Source organism: Anomalospiza imberbis, chromosome 10 (genome assembly GCF_031753505.1).
Source record: "Anomalospiza imberbis isolate Cuckoo-Finch-1a 21T00152 chromosome 10, ASM3175350v1, whole genome shotgun sequence".
In the NCBI taxonomy this organism is placed as follows: domain Eukaryota; kingdom Metazoa; phylum Chordata; class Aves; order Passeriformes; family Viduidae; genus Anomalospiza; species Anomalospiza imberbis.
In genome coordinates, this window is record NC_089690.1 from 11388881 (window position 1) to 11408009 (window position 19129).

The 19129-nt window shown below is 43.3% G+C and overlaps 1 protein-coding gene across 3 annotated transcripts in view; it reads left to right on the forward strand.

The window, feature by feature from the left end:
• The window catches only part of OSTN (osteocrin), an 81768-nt gene that overhangs the window by 50256 nt on the left and 12383 nt on the right, over nt 1-19129 (forward strand). Inside the window, exon 2 of one of the 3 annotated variants that reach the window (XM_068200679.1) lies at nt 13658-13861. The exons of 1 other annotated variant lie outside the window; for it this stretch is intronic. The gene's annotated coding sequence lies outside the window, so the exon portion shown is untranslated. Of the gene's footprint in view, nt 1-13657; nt 13862-16602; nt 16735-19129 lie in introns of those variants that run through there. One more of the 3 variants, XM_068200680.1, reaches the window with a different exon arrangement.

A 19129-nucleotide genomic window follows, 5' to 3' on the forward strand; every position in this document is an offset into this window, starting at 1 on the left:
TCAGGGGTGTGGTTTGGTCCCCATGGAAGTCAAAAAGTGGCCAAATTCACCAAAACAATATCAACAGGATTTTATTTTTTTTCCTTCAAAAGAAAGTTTCTTAATCTTCTCCATTACTTCCCCCTGTTCCTCTCCAGGAGATCCATTCCACACAGACCATGGAATTTTGGCCTCTCATTTATACGTGGAAGAAAAGCAAATTTCAGAATGTTGGAACTTCCCACAGATCAGAAATTCCCTTTTCCAGCCAGTTCTTCATGAAATGTCCCAGTGGCTTCTGTGGCACTTGGCTTCCTTACGCAGGATTGTCAGGCAGATGTAGGATACCTGAAGGGGAGAAGGGACTGTAAGGTAACAAAGCCAGCACCCTGCATGAGGTGAAGCACCCTCTGCCCTTGCAGTGACACTGGGGACTCCTGAGCCTCCTGCTCTCCAATCCTCTGTGAAATCTGTTCCAGAGCCATGGCTCCTTTGCTGAGCCAGTTTAACCTCTCCAGCTCTAAAGGAAGTATCTTTGTTGGAGATGGGATGCTCAGAAGTTCTGAGCAGGGCAGCTGTCACCTCTTAGCAGCTCTCACAGGGACTTTTCAATCCTGGCCTGCCAGTAAGAGGGAATTCTGAGGTGTCCCAGAAGGCATTGCTCCTTCTTCACGTGATGGTCTTTCCCCAGCATAAAGGAAAAGAAATAACAACAGAAGCAGGAGATTTCAATAGTTAGTAGAAAAGGAATTAAAATAGTTCTAAATGTCTCCCTTTACATTGTCCCTGCTGCTTATATTTTGCCTTCCAGTGTATTATTTCTGCTGTCCACTCTGCAGACTCCTCTGTTAAATTTCTTGTGGGAATATAACAAAGTAAAATTTCACTGAAATGCAGTAGAAACAGAGATAAGGGGAGGCAGGAAGCTCATTTTATGTATAAAAAAGGTAGAATTTAAATCATCTAAGATTGTGTGTGGTGGCAAGGCAGGGGCTGGGTGTGTGAGGGAGATCCTGAAGGAGTTCTGCTCCTCTGGTGCCACGTCCTTTCCACATCAATTGTGGCTCTGCATGTGCAGTATTTGAGTGTAGGTGGGACACCGCTCCTCATTCTCCAAAGTACATCTCCTGTAGTCATTTCCACGAGTAGGAGAACATGTAAAAAGCTACAATTTCACTGTTCCTGATTTGATTGTTTGTTTGTTTTCCATAGAAGAGGGCAGTTAAAGTTCACATTTTACATAGATGACAAAGGCACCAGAGCAAATTTTAAAGCCCTTTCTTTCTCTAGTGAAAATGATTGGCATTTTCTGTGCTGGAATATAATAATTAAAGGAGGCTGAGCTGATCTGATTTGTTTGCAGTACCCTTAGTCTATGACAAAGTCCACCACAAAATGTTCTTACAGAAGTTGAGCAGGGAGGAAGGAATGATGAAATACTGACTAATGGAGAAAAATAGAAATAAAATTATTTCCAGTGTGTCTCAAGGAACAACAGCAGATACCTTAAGGCTCCCTGGATTTTCTACCTGGCACTTAGGGAACAAAAATATTTTGATCTTCATGAGCATCTTTGTGAAAGACTTAGCAGCAGTGGTTGAAGGATCTTGCAGTTCTAGAAGGGAAAAGGAAATCAGTCCCCCACAGCAGCAACTTCATGAGCATTTAGTCTAACTTTAAAAATGTTCAGGGAGCAGAGATAAAGACAAAACCAAGGAAATGAGTCAGATTCCAGAGAGAGGATGCGAGGGATGGTGGGATGAAGGTATGTGCCTTTCAGAGCCTTGAAGTGAGTATCAGAAGAGATTCTTTGGAAATGCCTTTCAGATCACTGCCTGGCACTGCGAACACTGACTGTGATACCCCACAGCCTGGCTGGCTGCACTTTCAACACAACTGCCTCAGGGCTGTCCCTGACAAGGTGATGTTGGAAAGGGAAACAGAAAATGGTTACTTCCATCTATTCTAGTGCAGATTATCTGTGGAAAATACCTCTGCTCTAAGGCAGCATCTGCTTTAAATGGCTCAGTTCAGGCTTCAGTCTTCTTTTATCCAGGGCTAACTCCTTGAATTTCAGAAATTTTTGTTTTTCTAATTGACACCAGCACAAAGAGAAGAAAATCAAGTGATAAAACTCTCTTCCAGTAAGTGATCCTGGAGCTGTCTTTGCCATTGAAGTCTCTCTTCACAGCAGGGTCTTAAGCTAGTTCAAGGCAGGCATGTCTGTCAATTCAGAAACAGGCACAAGAAGTGCCTTCCTGAGCCACTGCCTTAAAATAACACCACCAATGGACACTTGTGCAGTGATATTTTGGAAATGTGCATCAGCTTATTAGAAAATTCAACTGTGAATACCAGGCACTCTGCTGAGGTCCCTGGGATGTCAGCCCAGGATCTCAGCAGCCTTCTCATCTCAGCATAGCTCAGAGAGGCGGTTTTTAAAATAAAATCTTTGTGTAAAATAATAGACATTGTGACATGGGAAGCCTCATAAATTGAAAAATGTCAGTTGGTTTTGCAGAGGTTGCTTACTAATTTTCACCTCATAAAGGTTTCAGAAGGGATTCTAGCACTTTGTTAAACTGCTGCAGTGAAGTCTTCCATGTTTATTTTTACACACCTAGTAAACTCCCTGAAATAGCCAAAGGCTCTGGTTTCAGCAGCACACAGTTGGTGACTTCTCTTGTTTCCGTTGTGCTGGATTAACGTTCTCAAATGTGAGCAAAGTGTGTACATTAAATTCAGATGTTTGTTTCCAGAGGAGATGTGAGCACCCAGCTCACCCCTCCAGTCCAGGTGCTCTTGTCTCAAGACAAGAGCCCTGTCTTGCCCTCCTTTGTCTATCCTTACGCTTGCAGCTGCAGCCAAATCTGGTTTCTGTCTGGAGCTATGGGCTTGATTTCAGCCTCTGTCCCCTCAGCATCTTCCCTGTCACACTCAGCACACGTGGCTCTAGCACTCTGTTCAGAAGCTTACACGGCAGGATCCCAGCCTAACAGAGGCTGGCTCATCTCCAGCCAAGTTTATTGCCCAAAATCTCAGCTGTTGGCAAGTTTAGTTGATTTAAAGTCATTGTGAAAATCTCTGCAGCTCAGTACAGTGAATTGTTTCCCCTTTCAGGATATGTGCCCCATGGAAAGCTGCTTAAGCTGGTGGAGTAAAGTAATGTTTTCTCTGTTTTCAGCTGGTCTCAGAGGCCTCCAATCCTCCTGAGCCACGTTTTCATTTCAGTTACACCAAAGTAAATGCTACTGAGGACAGAGGAACTACAACACCAAAATAATACTGTGAGATACAAGAAACCTTACACCTATTTTGCTAGTTTATTCTTCACCTTGTGCTTGTGTCCTTGTGTGTCCCTCACCCTGTCCAGCAGGATCTCCTCAGTGTTCCTGCCCCAAGCCTCCCCTGGCAGTGATCCCTCTGAGCCTGACAAGGGTTTGCTCTGCAGGCACCCACGGGGCACTGAGGGTACCCCTCCTGAACACCCCAAATGTGTTTTTAAGGTAATTTCAGTGGTTGAGCTTGCCCCCAGTACAAGTCAGCAGGAGCCAGCAAAGTGAGCAGTCTGGGGACAGTGACAGGGAGAGAAGTGTCAGGGTTAAGCTGCAGTGCAGAAGGTTTTTGCAGGGGTGTTAAGGGCTGTGCTCCTGGCAGACTGAGCCGGGGTGGCTTAACTGTCTGGACAGCATCTCCTGCATTTGTGCGTGTTTTCTGCTTCATTGTTTTTGTTGAGCCATACCTCCCTCATCTGGAATATCTCCATTGATTTTCGTGAATTTCTCAGGATTTTCATCCCCTCTAAAGAACATTTAGTTCATTGCTCATAGTACTGTCCCTACCTCAACCCTGCAACAGCCATGGCAGATGGGCCAAAGGCAAAGGTGGGGTAGGCAAGAATATCCTCCACTGGAAATGTTGGGGGCAGACTTTGCAATCCTCTTCGTGCAAATTTGACCCAATCAGTGTGTAAGCTGGCCAGAAAAAGTATCTAAATAGCTGGTATGAAGTGGGTGTGCAAAATGAGTGGGACTTCCATTTCATTGGGGCCAAGGGGAGGTATTGAACAGCATGAAAGGAGAAATATAATGCAGAGATGTGTGTGGGCATTTAGCTGCATGAAGAACAAGGGAAAATAAAGCCCTGTACAGAATTATGCTGTTGGTGGATCAAGCTGCTGGTATTTTGGTGAATTATTGCTGCTGTTACAGCCATCTGGAGCATGTAAAAGGGATGAAACTTGTCATTAAAAAAAAAAAAAAAAAGCATTTAGGACAATTTTCTTAGTTGGCAGCTCTTTGGAAAAGCAGTTCTTGTCTTTCATTGTGGGGAGGGGAAGGGGCAAGTGACCAGCACTGTGTCTGCTGGGGACTCCTGGAGATGCAGTGCTGCTTCCACTGCTGGGCTCTCCAGAAAGCTGCAGTGCCTGCCTGAGTGCCAATGCTCAGGGTGTACATCGGTCCTGCCAGCCCTGACATCCATCTCTGCCACTCAGATTTGATGCTCAGCCTTCTGCTGTGGTGAGGACTGACTGTGTGTGGCAGGTAAGGAACATTCCCTCTCTCCCCTGCCTCCAGAGTAGGTGTGACCTTTGCTGCCCCAGTGGAAGGGGATGTGTTAATGGCTGTGTGTGGAGAAGGATGATTTTTCCTGGCAGCACTTTTAGGTTTGCTTCCAGAATATGTACAGTTATCATTTATGTGACTTTAAATTCTTTCCTTTACTCAGAAGAGATCAGTGCATAGAATGAGAATTTGGATTATTAGGCTCCTGGCACTGACCTGCATTTTCCACTGTGTGTACTTGGAATACAGTTTGGTGCCTCTCCTCATTTGTTTCCTCTTTCTCTTCCCTTCTTTCTGCTCCCTCCTCAATAAGATGTTGGATCTCTCTTTAAATGATAAATATTTAAAAATTCTAAGTGATCCATTAAATCTCTTCTTTAATTTCTCTGGTAATCTTTAAGATTGCACATTTGATCTCTTGAAATGTGAAGAGTCCAGTGAAATGATTGAGGCATATTAGTGCTTCAGTCCTCAGCGTGCTCAGAAGACACCAAATTTGTGTCCTTGCTACTGGAACAAGAGCTTTGAAAATGTGGGATCTAATCCTGTAAGGTGCCATAGCTGTCAGTCTGAGCTGGTCAGTTTGCAGATGGGGAAGCTGCTGATGGGTCTCTGGGAAAAGAGAACTCCTGGCCTTGCAGTTTTGAACCACTGTTAATGTCATGATAAAGGCCACCTTGGTCTATGTGATATTTCTGCTACTTGGAATCAATGTTTTTCAGAAAGTAGTTTTATTTTAGGTAGGAAAGTTATTTCTTGTTATGAAGATAGTTGTAACTAGGGAGTCTCTGTGGTGCAATCCATCAGCATGTTCAGCTCATAACTGAAAAGCTGAGGCTTGAGCCCATGCAGAGATGGGTTTTCCCTTTCCTCTACCCTTGTCAGGAAGGTTGGCATTAGATCACCTTTAAGGCCCAGTTCAGCCCAGCCTGTTCTATGATATTGGGCTGCTGGGTTTTGTCCCCACAAAGCTGTCTGTTGTAAAGTGGGATCTGTGTTTCTGATGGCAGTTCCCAGTACAGAGGAGAAAAGGAGCTGCCTCTGTAGCCCCAGAGTGATCTCAGGGCTTGGGACTGGGGAGATAGTGGATATGCTGCCATATGAAATGGCCAGGGATGCCTATGATGGGATGATCACAAGTTGTGGTTCCTAGGAACCAGTCCTATTTCAGAGCACACAACGGAAATAATACTGCTTCTGCTGCTGTTTTGCTCTAAAAGAGATATTAATGTAAAAAATAGAGTGATTTAGAAATAACTGTCTTCTCACAGCTGGCTGTCGTGGCAGCAAAAGCCCCACCACAGAGCCATTCCCTGAGCCAAGGTTATTTCTAAACCACTTTTAGTTCGTGGAAAACAATTTCCAAAATTTTGACCGGTTTGGGAATAAGAAAAGTCATTTTACAAATCATTGTCTCTTGCAGGAAAAGCAATTGTCATGGACATAAAAACACAATATGGGTGTTTTTAGTGTATCAAGTCACATGACAAATCCGAGGGCTACCAAAGAACATCATTTCAACACTGTCAAACACTTCTGCACTGCCTGCATGGTGATTATCCTCTCAGTTTACACAGATCTTTGCACTCCTGTGGTGCTTTAAGAACACCACTGCTACCCCCTGACATTTTGGTGATGTGAGGAGCAGTGAATTCTCACAGCACCTACAGTCATCAGTCACTGTCAGCCCTGGGCTGAGGTTTCTCCTCCCTAACTGTGGGGCTGCATGGCTCAGACAGCTCTTTCTGACACTGTGCTTCCCATGGCCCCAGAAAACAACCTGGAGAGTCTTGGGTGACGTGCCTGGCTGCCCAGAGGCTTCAGAGCCCGGGCAGGCAGCAGGAGGAGGGAGAGGCTCCAGTTCAGTAGCCCTGGCTGCTCTCAGGGTGACGCTGGTCATACCGAGTTATTTGGCAGGAGATGGAGGGCAGGGGGGAATCCCCTTTGGTCCAAGGAGATTGCAGGAAAAAAGAGATGGAAGAAGGGCAGGATTGAGGTGCTTCAGACAGTGACTGTGTGTGACAAATGCCTTGAAGAAAAGGGGTCTGACTTGTTCTTCTTTCAGTCTGTGCAGCCAGGCTTTGGCCTTGTTTGTACTGGTGTCAGTCACAGTGCCACTGCTGGCCTCAGTGCAATGACAGCATTCTCTGCCATCAAGGTACTGACTTGAGAGCAGTTATTCCACTTCTAACGTCCCTGAATAGAAGCCAGTCCCTTGTCTGGGCTGGGAAGAACCAGGGATGGCTGGTAGCTGGCTGGTTTTTCTCCCTGTTGGTTGTTTTTTTGGTCTACTGAGAACTAAACTCATCTCTCTACGAATCAGCACTCCCTGCTCCTGAGAGCATGGAGCTCTCCAAGCAGTTTGTATGAGCAGGACTGACACCAGTGGCATTGCTGTGTGCCCAGGAATGTCTGTGTGCAGCCAGACATGGCACCACCCAGGGCAGGGTTTCTGCCCCACGGGATGAGCAGAGATGAGTTATCTGTGGCACTGTGCCAGGTCTCTCACTCTTTCAGCAGCAGCCTTAGTAGCCTGCCTCACTTTTTTTTTTTTTTTTTTTTTTTTTTTGTTTTCTTTAATATGCTCCTTGTGTTATTTATCATGTACTTTAATTATCTGATATTTTATCACAGATTTTGCAAAAAAGATCAGATCAGCCACTTCTTCTGTGTTTACCTTAAGCAGATCTGATGTTCAGAGCTTCCATATTCTCCCAATACCATTTTTTTCTCCAAGACAACCAGGCTTTGCTGTGGCAAGGCTGGGCTATGGCGAGGGTAGGTGCTTCAGATCCCAGAAGGATCCTCTTACGATGCCACATCCCAGCTTGTGTTACATGATTTAGTTCAGTACCCAGCTCCAGATCCTCTCTGACTGGTCACTGCAGTTGTGTGCTTGGTGGCAATGTGCTTGACTTGGGTCTGTGAGACAGGGATTGGGGTGCTTAGTCAGCATTATCTGTTCCATCTCACTCCTCTGGTTGGTTAGTTCTGAATGTATTTTGGATACCTAGTAATTCCAAAACAAATTTCTAGAAGAACATCAGGAAAACCGTCCCCAGTATATAACAGACTGTGTTAATGAGACTGAGCTCCTGTGGCTGAGATTGCAAATGATTTTCAGATGCTGTCAGCATCTTTTTTTTTTTTTGTGCTTTGTCTCTGTCCTCCCATGACCATTGCTTGGAGAGCTGTGTATACACTCAAAGGAATTGCTTTGGGGGGAGGGCTCAAATATCAAAGTGGAAAAAAAGCATTCAAACCTAAAAGCTGACCATAAAGCCCAGCACATCATTTTCAGGAGCAGAACATTATTGTTACTCTGCTGACAAACTTCTTTTGAGGGCAGCAGCACGGTCCAGCACCATTTCAGATTTGTCCCGAAGCCGCACATAACCAAAATAAATATATGGTTACATAAGAAACTGTATTATATTCCTGCTCCATGGTTCCAAGTGTAATTGTAAAGTAAGCACAAATGCAGCCTTTGTGAAGGTGGAGAGCAAACCTTCCACACACAATTCTGTGGATTCACACCTGGGATTAATGAGGCAAGCAAGTGCAAGGGAGGTGGGTTTGTCCCCTCTTCTAAGGTCCTTGTATAAGATGTGGAGGCCTCCTCTGGAGAAGACAAGGGACAGGTAGGGAGGGGCACCAAACAGGCTCCAGAGAGCAGCCACGTTGCAGGGAGGGCAGTGTGTGGCTTTGGGACATCGCCCAGCTTGGTGTGAGTAACTGAGGCCCAGAGGATTACACGGCTCACATGAATCTCTGGTGATTTATGCAGCTGGTTAACATGCCAGCAGCAATGCCTGTAGTTCAGGGACTTGCTGCTGCGTGGCACGAGCCTGCTTCCTGCTGTGTGTGACCAGGGTAAGAGTTATGCTGAGGGGCTGTGACAAACCTGCACTTCTAGAGCAGGGCTTTGAAATTTGGCAGGGGATCATTGTGCTTCTTTGCTCCTGAAGGTGGTGTGAAAATATATGAATCATTGATTATGATTCATATAATATATGAATACATTCATATTCATTGCACACTGTAACTTTGAGCGAGATAGAAAAACCCATGAAGGAAGCCAGAGATCCTCATGAAAGACAAACTTTGGCCTGCAGAGAGGAAAGGTCTGACTGTGTGGCTGGCACAGTGCAGAGGTGGACAAGGAAACACAGCAAGAATGAGCAGGCAGTGTCAGGACCTTGAGTTTTCTGAAGCTGTCAGTCTCTCAGTTTTAATCAAGCACGAGTTGTTCAGTTCCACGCAGAAGGAACTGGATAATGTTCACTGTCCTGCTGCTCAGGTGCCTCAGATTGTATTTGGTTTATGTTTTCTTTAGGTGCTTATGCACACATATACACCACACTGCAAGTCCAGAGACTGGGACAGAAAACTGAGCACTGTATAATATCCTATAGCCAAGGGCTATAAAGTCCTGTTCAGAACATTGAACAATGCCTTTTCATCTTACCAGCTTTTTTCTTCTCTCTGGCTGTTGTATTCTTGACAAAAAGTGAGGGAGAAGCCCCAGTTTTAATCGTACAGGGAGTACAGGGCAGTGAACAGGCGATAAAAGCCCACATGGAAGTGAATGCTGCCAATATGAGGAGCCACACATTAAAGGAGGATGATAAGATATTTACCTTGGAAGGACAAATGAAATAACACCTACATCAGATAAACAAAGTTTGAAATTGCTTTACAGAAGAGATCAGTGGTATCAACCCCGTGGACAGCAAGGCCCAGCGAGCTGAATCCAAGGCCAGCTAGTCAAGGCAGAAGTGAAGCTGAGAGTAACCCCATGCACCTACCCAAGCTGAGGACTGAATATTTGGAAAACAGCTTTTAGAAAAGACCTGGGGGTCCTGGTGGGTGCACTGACCATGAGCCAGCAGTCTGGGTCTGACCTTGCAGCAAAGAAGGCCAGCAGCATCCTGGGCTGGGTAAGTGTGTGCACACCTGGCGTGCTGGGCTCCCAGTGTAAGGGAGGTGTGGGCATGGTGGGAGGGCCACATCTTGGAGCATTTGTCATATGTGAGCAGAGGGTGAGAGAGCTGGAGTTGTATAGCAGAGGGGATCTTCTCAATGCATGTAAACACCTCATGGAGGAGGAAAAGACAGAGCCAGAGTCTTTTCAGTGGTGTGCACTAAAGAAAGCAAAGGGCACAACTTGAGTACAAGAAATTACATTTAAACATCAGATTTTTTTTTTTTTTTTTTTACTGTGGCAGTGACTGAAGAATGAACAGGCTGCCCAGAGAGGACATGGAGAGCACTGGCAAAAAGTTGCTTTTGTTGACCCTTCTTTGAGGAGGGGTGTTGGACTAATCAATCTCCAGAGGTCCCTGTCAAGCTCCACCATGCTGTGATTCTGTAACAGAACACAGCTCTCCTGAATCCCAGGGTAATGTTGGTCTGTGCATATGCATGGTTACCTGCAGAATCCCTCCACATGCAGGCAAACCAGCACATCTGGCCAGCCTGTCAGGAGAAAATGTAAAAGATTGCTAAATTCCAACTAGACAGAATTTCCAGCTGGAAAAAAGAGGAAGGATGTGTCTGGGGAAACCTGGCCATGTGCTATTCCTGCCTCCAGGATCTTATGTTAAGTCTCTGTACAGAGCAGTTTCTCCTTAAATAATCACCTAATCAAAGAGGGCCTTTGCACACCAGTAGATTCATCACTTGATGAATCTACTTATGTGGCAGGTTACTTATTGCTCATCACTCTTTTTATTCTTCTCTTTAAAGCTCTCAAGCTATTCCAGCCAAGGGAAAGCAATGCGAGTGTGTAGCGGTACAGAAGGGCCTGCTGCTTTTCTCATACCAGCACATCCAGCCCATGTGGGCACAGTCAATTCTTGCAGCTGTGCCACTGGTTTAGTTTATGCACATTGCTTGTGAAAAAATTAAGCTGTAACAAGAGTTTAGTCTGGCAGTTACTTTGGCTGCTTTTGATTGTAGCTGTGTCTTACGGTTCTCTGTGTTTCACTCCTCTCTGCACGGCACAACTGCAAAATGCGCGAAGGGAAAACGCTGCCAGTTGGGTGAGCTCGGAGGCGGAGAGGGAAGGAATAGTGGAGGAGCTGGGAATCGGTGCTCAGTCCTTTGTATCCGTAAGCGTACCCGCATCTCTCCAAACCAGCCAACACCTTCCTCCTGCTTCTGGCAAGGATGCTGGGGCTGTGGGATGGCTCGATGGCAGCAAACCCCGCTCAGCCCCACGCACGGTGTGGCCACCTCTAGAGGGCGGTGACTGACTGATGAACGTTCTGCTGTAACGGGATGGTTCCTGAAATATCCCGGGCTGATCCAGCTGCGGAACTGCAGCTGTTCAGGGAGCTGCAGCTTGCCTGCAGAAAGGTGCAGAGTCTAGCAGAGCAGGTCTCTGTCCTGCTGAAGGGATAGACGAGCTGAAGTGGACAAGTAACGGACCAGAATTTTGCTCAAGTGTTAGGACGAATTTACAAACTTGTGAGATGGTTAATTCTGAGAAATACCAGAGACCTTCATTTCTGTAATGAAGGTTTGCTATTTCGCTGGCTCCCTTGAAAGAACCAATCCATAAGCACATTTATACTAGAGCAAAGCAGGAAAAAATCAAATCAGCCAGCACAAATTGCTCTGAACTCCTTGGTTTACACTAACAGAAACACTCTGTTTGGATTGCAGCACAGCATAGTCCTGCTGTGCAAGCCACTGTCCCAGGGGTGGACGTACCAGGAATGAGGGTACAGAACATTCCTTATTAATACCATTTGGTGCAGGGACTATTTCCATGGAGAAACAGCTTCCCAGCCTCACCTTTCATATGACTTCCTTTACCTGCATGTCAGGTAGGAAATGGGTGGTGAGATTTCCTGCAGCATCCTGTGATGCTGTGTGTGGTCCACATGGCTCTGCCCAGCTTCCACACCTCTGCATCTGACTGAAGAATATCTATCCTTCCTCTTTTTCCCGAATCTGTTATCATTTTGCTGCTTAGCTGCTTTCTTTACTTCTGCACCTCTCATCCTGGTGCCAGTTAACAAAACTCCACCCTACTTCTCAGTTTTGCAAAAAAATGATGAAAAGTTGCTTGAAATAAAGTTTGAAGTGAGGACAGCTTCAGGACAGACACATTTTTTCTTCTTTGAGCATGTCTAAACTTGAACTGCTGCTGCACATTCAGCGCTGGGCTGCATGGCCACATTTGTGGCTGGCTCTGGAGCTGAAGTGTGTGCTCTGCAGCCAAGGTGCACACTTCGCTGGTCTGTGCTTTGTGTACTGTGGCACCAGGCTTCACTGGCCACCGAGAGTTTGTTTCAGTGGCAGGGGCCATCAGCACACGTGTCTTTGACAAGGCAGGCAGTGTGAAAACATCAACACTCTTCCCTCCTAGCACAGAAAGATGGGGCTGGTTCCCAGTTTGTTATCTGTATATTTAGCGCTGACTCCAAGCAGCATAGGTAGAGGGGATGGAAACACAATCTACTCATTTTCATTTCTGTGTTGCCAGTTGAGTCAGGACCAGCCTGACGCTGGCCCAGACCTGTTACTGTTTGCTTGGTACATTGAGACATGTGTGTGTTTTTGTTACCCCTTGTCCATCAGCTCATGGACCACTGCGTCCGTAGCACAAAAGGTCCTGTTGCTTTTCTTGGCCATCTTCACTCCTCACGTCCCTCTTGGGCTGGGAGCCAATGGCATGGGCACCAGAGGTCTTTTGTTTCCAAACACAACCTTCTGCATCAGAGCATGCCTTGCCTTTCAAGAAGCTGTCCTTTTTGGGACTTTTGCTTTGGTTTTTGAGAGCTTTTCATAGATTCATACATGCAATGACCCAGCACCTATCGCAAGCACATAATTCCAGCACAAAGGACTGTTAAAAAGTACATAAATAGAAACTGCTCATAGGAAGCCTAACATTCCTAATGTTACTGTCTTCAGTGCTATTTTCTACCTTCACTTTGTGGGTTTTGTTTCTCCAACTCTATCTAGCTGCAAGGATTCATCTTAAATGGAAGTGACACAGCAAAGCCTACTTTGATAGTTTGCAGATTTAAAAATAGCTGTCTTAACATAGGTTTTCCTTCCAAGGTAGAATGTACCTTCTATTGGAAAACATTCATACACATTGTTAATACAGGGTCTCTTTTCCATAGTCTGTCTTACAGTGAGTCATCTGCTCTCTGGCTCTCTGTATCTACATGCAAATAGGTTGGAATTAGCTTGGTTTCTGAAATTCTCTCATTTGTGTTGACTAAAAATCTGGGGTGGTTATTTTTAAATGTTTCCCATTCTCCAGACAAGATACGAATGTAAATGCAACAAAAGTAATGTTGGATGTTCTCCCTGTACCAATAATGTAGCTGTAACATGCTGTGTTTTGATTAATCTGATGAAATGCTATTCCTTTTTCAGACTGGTGTCAGAATCAGGCCAATTTTATCTGAGGAGTTTATTGTCTCAAGAAGTAAAAATAAATTGAAGTTACTGTAATTTGGAATATCTCAGTTTTTTATCTCAGCGCTATATGAATCAGTATCAGCTGAGCATCCAGCCTTGAAAATCAGCTCTTTATTTAAAAAAATATAGTTTTTAATTTCAAAATAAAAACCACTTGGATTATTTCTTAGAATTTTGGGGCAAAGCTTGCAAACCTGGAAAAATGTCCACTTTTGCTAACTTCAGTGTGGTGTTGTTTTTCCATGTTAAACTGAGAACTGGACTGTTCCTGATGACACACTCAGTGTTTAGTGAAAATATGTATAATATGTATAATCACAAGTAATCAGAATGCCCCAGGTCACAAGCCTTTACTCCATGCCAGATCAATCAAAAATTCCTGAGGACAAGGCCATGACACCTGCTGGACCCTGCACTGCTGATGTTGATTTATGGTGTGATGTTGTGTGAGGACCCAGTGGTTGCTGGAAAGGGTTGCACACTTCGAAGAGTCTGGAAGGTGAAGTTCCCATGGGACAACTTAGTGATAGAACGAGGAGGCTCCTGTGGCTTAGATCACAGGGATGGAACAGCACTGCTGCATGTTTTAGTGGGAGAAGGAAAGGACTAACAGTGCAGAAATATCAAGCATTGTATTCATGTGCCATTCCCAAGCCTTTACAGACAAGGTCTGACAACCCCAAATATAATTTCCACAGGCAAGGGTGCTGAAGAGCAAGATTGCTCAACACTTGCACAAGTGAGCACCTGCTAACTCCTGCTCTGTGAATCAGAACTTGTCTACTTAAGGAAAACAACCAGCTCAACTGATTTGCAAACCAGTGTTGAAAGATTTATGGGAATTCTTGTGGGACCATGAGGGCAGTAGGGAGGTAGGTTTGTCTTTCTCTTGGATGGTAACAAAAAGAGCTTCATGTCTTGTGTCCTTACCTCCTCCAATTTTCCAATTTTTTTTGTCTTTGTAGTTGAGAAAAATCACATTATATATGTTTATTCATTCCTTGTTAAGATAATAAAGATTCCTTCCAAACTCTTGGTTGCCCTAATTTAATAATATTGTAAATATAATTAAACCACAGTGTTGCTGAGGATATCTGTTCCTTAGATGCTCTGCCAGCAGAGTAACCACCATATACCTTTTTCATTGTCTGGGAAGCTTCCTTGGCAGTCTTCACTAGAAGGTGTCATAAAAGTGTTAATGAATCACAGCCAATTTAGAGCAGGAAATTAAATGTTAACACTCTAACATGCGATTCATTTTTATTAGTAGTATTTCTTCTTTTGTTTGTTTGCTTACTTGCTTGATTTATTTGTTGGGGTTTCTTTTTTCCCAGAGAGAAAACCCACATGTGTGCTGGTAGAATGTCTTATGCTAAGGTCAGAAACAGTGAAGATGGCAAATTACCCAGATCTGAGTCTTTCATACCTCCTAGTCAGAGTTGATGATAGTTGTGTGTATCAGCAGCCATTTGTGAAATCTTTTAGATTTTGTAGGAAGGATACAGTGATAAATTGTGAAATAGAAAATAACTTTTCTTAAAGGAAGAGCCTCGACCTCAGAGTAGGTCCAACAGGTATAACAAAAGTGGCTGGAGCTTTGCTATAGCATCACTGATCCATGGAGAGGATAAAAGAAAATTTTGATGCCAGTTCTTAGACATCCTCTTGGAGCTGAAGGAGGTGACACTATAGCTGCACTTCCGCTGCTGTTTTTCTGCAGTCCTCTCCCCTCTCCTTCACTCTTGTGAGGTGCTGAGTTGTAGATGGCTGGGTCTCAGCTGTTCTCCAGACTTTCCCCTGTGCTGTGAAACACTGAAACACCTTCACTGCCAGCACTCAGCTCTCTGTCATCAGCTTACTCCCAGTGTCACAGCCCAGGTCTCCTACCAGCCACATTAACCCCAAGCATGATGGTAGAATGGAGTCCTGCAGAGATTCTGCTTGAAGACCTTAAGATAGAATCTGTAAGAATTCCCAAGAGGAGTAAATGCCTGTGAGTGTGACCCTGTGTCCTTCCAACAGAAGAAGAAGAAACTCAGTGCCTGGAACTGTAGTAGCTGGCAACAGCACCTTGTATGACCTTGTGGTCATATATCACTAAGGTAGCCCAAAAAATGATAATACCTCATTGTTAGATTGTCATGATATTTTTTTCCCCCTGAGATCCTGCTTGCTTGTTTTAGACACATCAGTCAAGTTCTGCTGTGTCCTTGGACTTCCAGCAGCAAACCACCACCTAAATGCAGTAAAATGGACCTCAGCCCAGGTCTCTTTGTGCAGCAGCATTTTCAGCTGTGTTTCAGCAGTCTGGTAGTGTTTGGCTCTGCCCTTTTGATTCTCTTGCCCTTCCAGTACCCACAGAGTCCTTTTGGACTTCTGCAGCTGCCATCACTGCTCAGTTACACCCTGCAGTGGAGAAGTCTCAACCTCCCTGACACTGGTGTGGCTGCCACATCTGGCCAGCTCTTTTGTGTGTTTCTGCAGGATTTCTACAGATCTGCTCTAGGCCATATCCCCATATTGGCTATTCTGAAAGATGCTGTAGAAACACAGAATGCCTTGGGTTGAAATGGACCTTAAATATCACCTAGTGCCAACCCCCCTGCCGTGAGCAGGAACACCTTCCCCTAGACCAGGCTGCTCAGAGCCCCATCCAGCCTGGCCTGGAACATGTCTAGATATGGGGCAGAAGTCCTTGATTTGCCTCAATATGACCAAACTCTTATTTTTCTCTAATCACTTTGATCAAAACAAATGAAATCAGTGTTTGCTTCCTGACAGGCAATTTTTTCCCACATACTGCAAATTTCCTTTTACTGTCCATGGCTTGTAGGAACAGCTTTTGGCAAGTCAGAGTAAAAACTACTTTCAAAGTAGTATGCTTTTCTATTTAGGGGATAAAATTACTGTGAATTAACTCTTAAGGAGCCTGCATTGGTTAGAATTTTATACCCCAAAACAGGTCTAAAATGCTCAGCGAATCTATTAAAATCTGAGATTTTTAAAAAGGGGCAAAAAGGAAGATAGACTTATTCTAGGGAGGCAAACAGGGAAAGAAATTAGTCCTCTGGTGCTGCCTAGGAAACATAGGCATCTCCACAGCTCATGCTTTACAATTCAATAACTTAACAGTTCAATAACAGAAATTGTGTCTGAAAGACTTAAGTTCTTGTCACTTGCTTTACAAAGCACAATACTTTTCTAATGCTTAACTCACAGCGGTGTTTGGTGTACTAAAAACATGCTGATTTCTTTCTGAAGCTAATACAGCCCTTCTGATGTCCCCAAGAAACAAAGTTTTAAAAAAACCCTTCAGTAATGACTCAGGACATCATATTTCTGTACTGCAGTTTACAAAAGTGAGAGTTTAGAGGAATGGTGATGCTGCGGAAAATCTTTCTACTCCCATGACTGTCTGAATCTTGAAATTAACTGAAAATAAGGGAAAAAACCAGAACAAACCCCTAGACCTTTAATTATAACCTAATCATTTTGATCACAGCAATAAATATAACAAATGTGAGGCAAGTATGTGTGTGAGAGTGCAGGACATAGAAAGGTTTAGGGCAAGGATCAGTGGAAAATCTTTAGAAATGATGTAAGAGAAAGCAAAGGCAGTGATTGGAGTTTGTAGCCTACACCAGACACTATAAAAACTCTGAAAGAAAGCTGAACATTAAGGATAAGTTAGGAGGAAGAACATAGCAGGACCATTAAGGTTGGAATTGCTTGCATTCAATGCAAGGTAAGAGGAGCGAGGGCAGAATGTGCTGGGGATGTTTTGTGTCTTCTGCTGTCTTTACAGAAGCTTTCTTTCCTTCTGTGTTTTCCTTTTTTTGATGTTTCCTTTTTTTTTTTTTTGTTTTTTTTTTTTTTAAATTAACAGACATGCAAAATGTATAAAGATGCCCAGATCTGATGGGAAAAGCACAAGTACTTTTTCCAGTACTTTTTACTTTGGAATTAAGATAATAAGGTGCCCATCACCTAGGATTTTTGGTGGTAAAACTGAGCTACAAATATTCAGTGAAACTTATTTCCTTCAGTTAATCAGCCAATATTTAAACAGAATGTGTCAGTGCATTTTGCAATAGTGACAAATTACTTTTATGCTGTTGCAGTGCTTTGCAGTAAACTGCTGTCTGTTTATATTGTTATAGATTTTCCTTTTGTGTAACTTATTGTGAAATGCATATTACTTCTCAAAATAAGCTAAAGAGCTGTGACAGATTAATTCTTTTGCATTAATAATATCATATGTGGTAGACAAGTTTGCTGCATCTAATATATTGGAAAACATGGGATAAATTATTTAGGAAAAGTCTTTATAGATCTGCAAAAGGGTTTTACTATATCCCATATTAGACAAATGCTGATCCAGATTCTGCTGCATTCCTGCAATAATAGAATAACTGCAAAAACAGAGTAGTTATCATTGTCCAGTGATCTGGCTAATTCAGTTTTGTACCCCTGTAACTGAAGGCAGACTCTGATTCTGTGATAGTCATTGTAATTTCTCCATTCTGAGTTCAAAACTATTTCACTGGGTTTTTTTTCCCTCCCACACTGAAGCTGTACAAGTAAATACATGCAAATAACGTTTGGTTTAGATGTCCAGAGGCTACAATAAATTTCAGAATCCACTAATTTTTGAAGCACTAGCATGCAGTGCCCTTAGCTTCCCTTACTTGGTCTTTCAATTTGCAATGATTGTTCTCTCGTGGGGAGTGCAGAGCTGAAACCTGAGGAGCTGAGAGGACATTTTGTGCTTCTGCCTGCTGCTTAACTCAAGAAACTTATTATTGTGTTTATCTGTCTCTGCTCACTTGTATTCAAAATGCAGCTCAGCATACTTATTCTGTAAAATACTTTGAACATTATGAGGAATAACAGGCAAAAATCCTCAGCCTAAATCAAGCAAATCTATGGTGTAAATGATGGGAAAACTGCAAAATATTTCTGACTGGACCAGGCATTCTTCATTTTTTTATAAATAACTGCCAATCTGATTTCAGCAGCTCAGGACTTTGTTTTCACTCTGTGAATGAATGACAAGTGCCTTTCTGGGCTTCTTGAATAGCCAATTAAAACACACAGCAGTGGTAAGAGCTCTGTTGTTAGACCCTGACAAAGATTGCAAGTGCTTGCAGCTTTCCTTCTCTTCTTACTTAACTCAGAGAGATGGGTTACTCTCTAATTTACATTTGCAATGCATCTCCCCCAAGAGTTTTCTTCTTCAAGTAATACCCTTGATTGGAATGTTTCAGTGTTTTTGAGTAAATCAGTATCAGTGTTTGAATCTTGTTAAGAAATTCCAATGCCGTTCTCGTCTCTTAAAAGCTGATCTTGAGGGATATTTTTATTATACTTTAAATGGTCTGTTTTTCTACTGATAACCTATTATGCTAATATACTCTTTATATTATTCTCTTCTGGTGTGAAGATCTTCTACTTATCACTTCAATGCTGTTAGAAAAAAAAATTCTAATATAGAAAACCTCAATCTATTTCTTCATTTTTCTTCATGGAATGATTTCTTATTTTTGCTTCAAATTCTGAAGATGGCACTCTAACAACGAAAAGTTTTTGGCTATTGTGGTAAAGAAGAAAGAAAGCTGCATGTCAAATTGTTAGAAATGTTGAGAAAAGTTGGCATGTTTAGTCAGTACATATATAAACAGTGTAGGGTTGAGAGTTGTTGGCAATGAATAATAGTCTAATAATGTTTTGTATTCCATTGTACATACCAGGAATACTGCAGCTCACCCAATTATCTTTTGAGGAAAGGTGCAAGTAGGTTTTTCCAACTAAGAGATATTTTCTTACACTTCATAGCATCCTTCTTTTTTAATAGCCCCTGAGCTTCTAGATGGGCTTCCTCACTTCTGTTTGTCTGCTGCTTCATGTCTCCTACTTTTATGGTATAAATGAGAGTTTGGGGGTTTTAATTTTTGAAATCTGTTGCTAAAAAATGGATTTATTACACAGTGTAATAGTGTAAATCTGTAGCCAGCTTTGCAGGATGTTCAGCCTCTGTCCTTCCTGCCCATTCTAAAGAAAATTGTCCTCATTTGCTCTGTATGACCATTCGGTTTCATGCCCTGTTTTCAAAGGAAGAGATGAGAACCATGACTGACTAG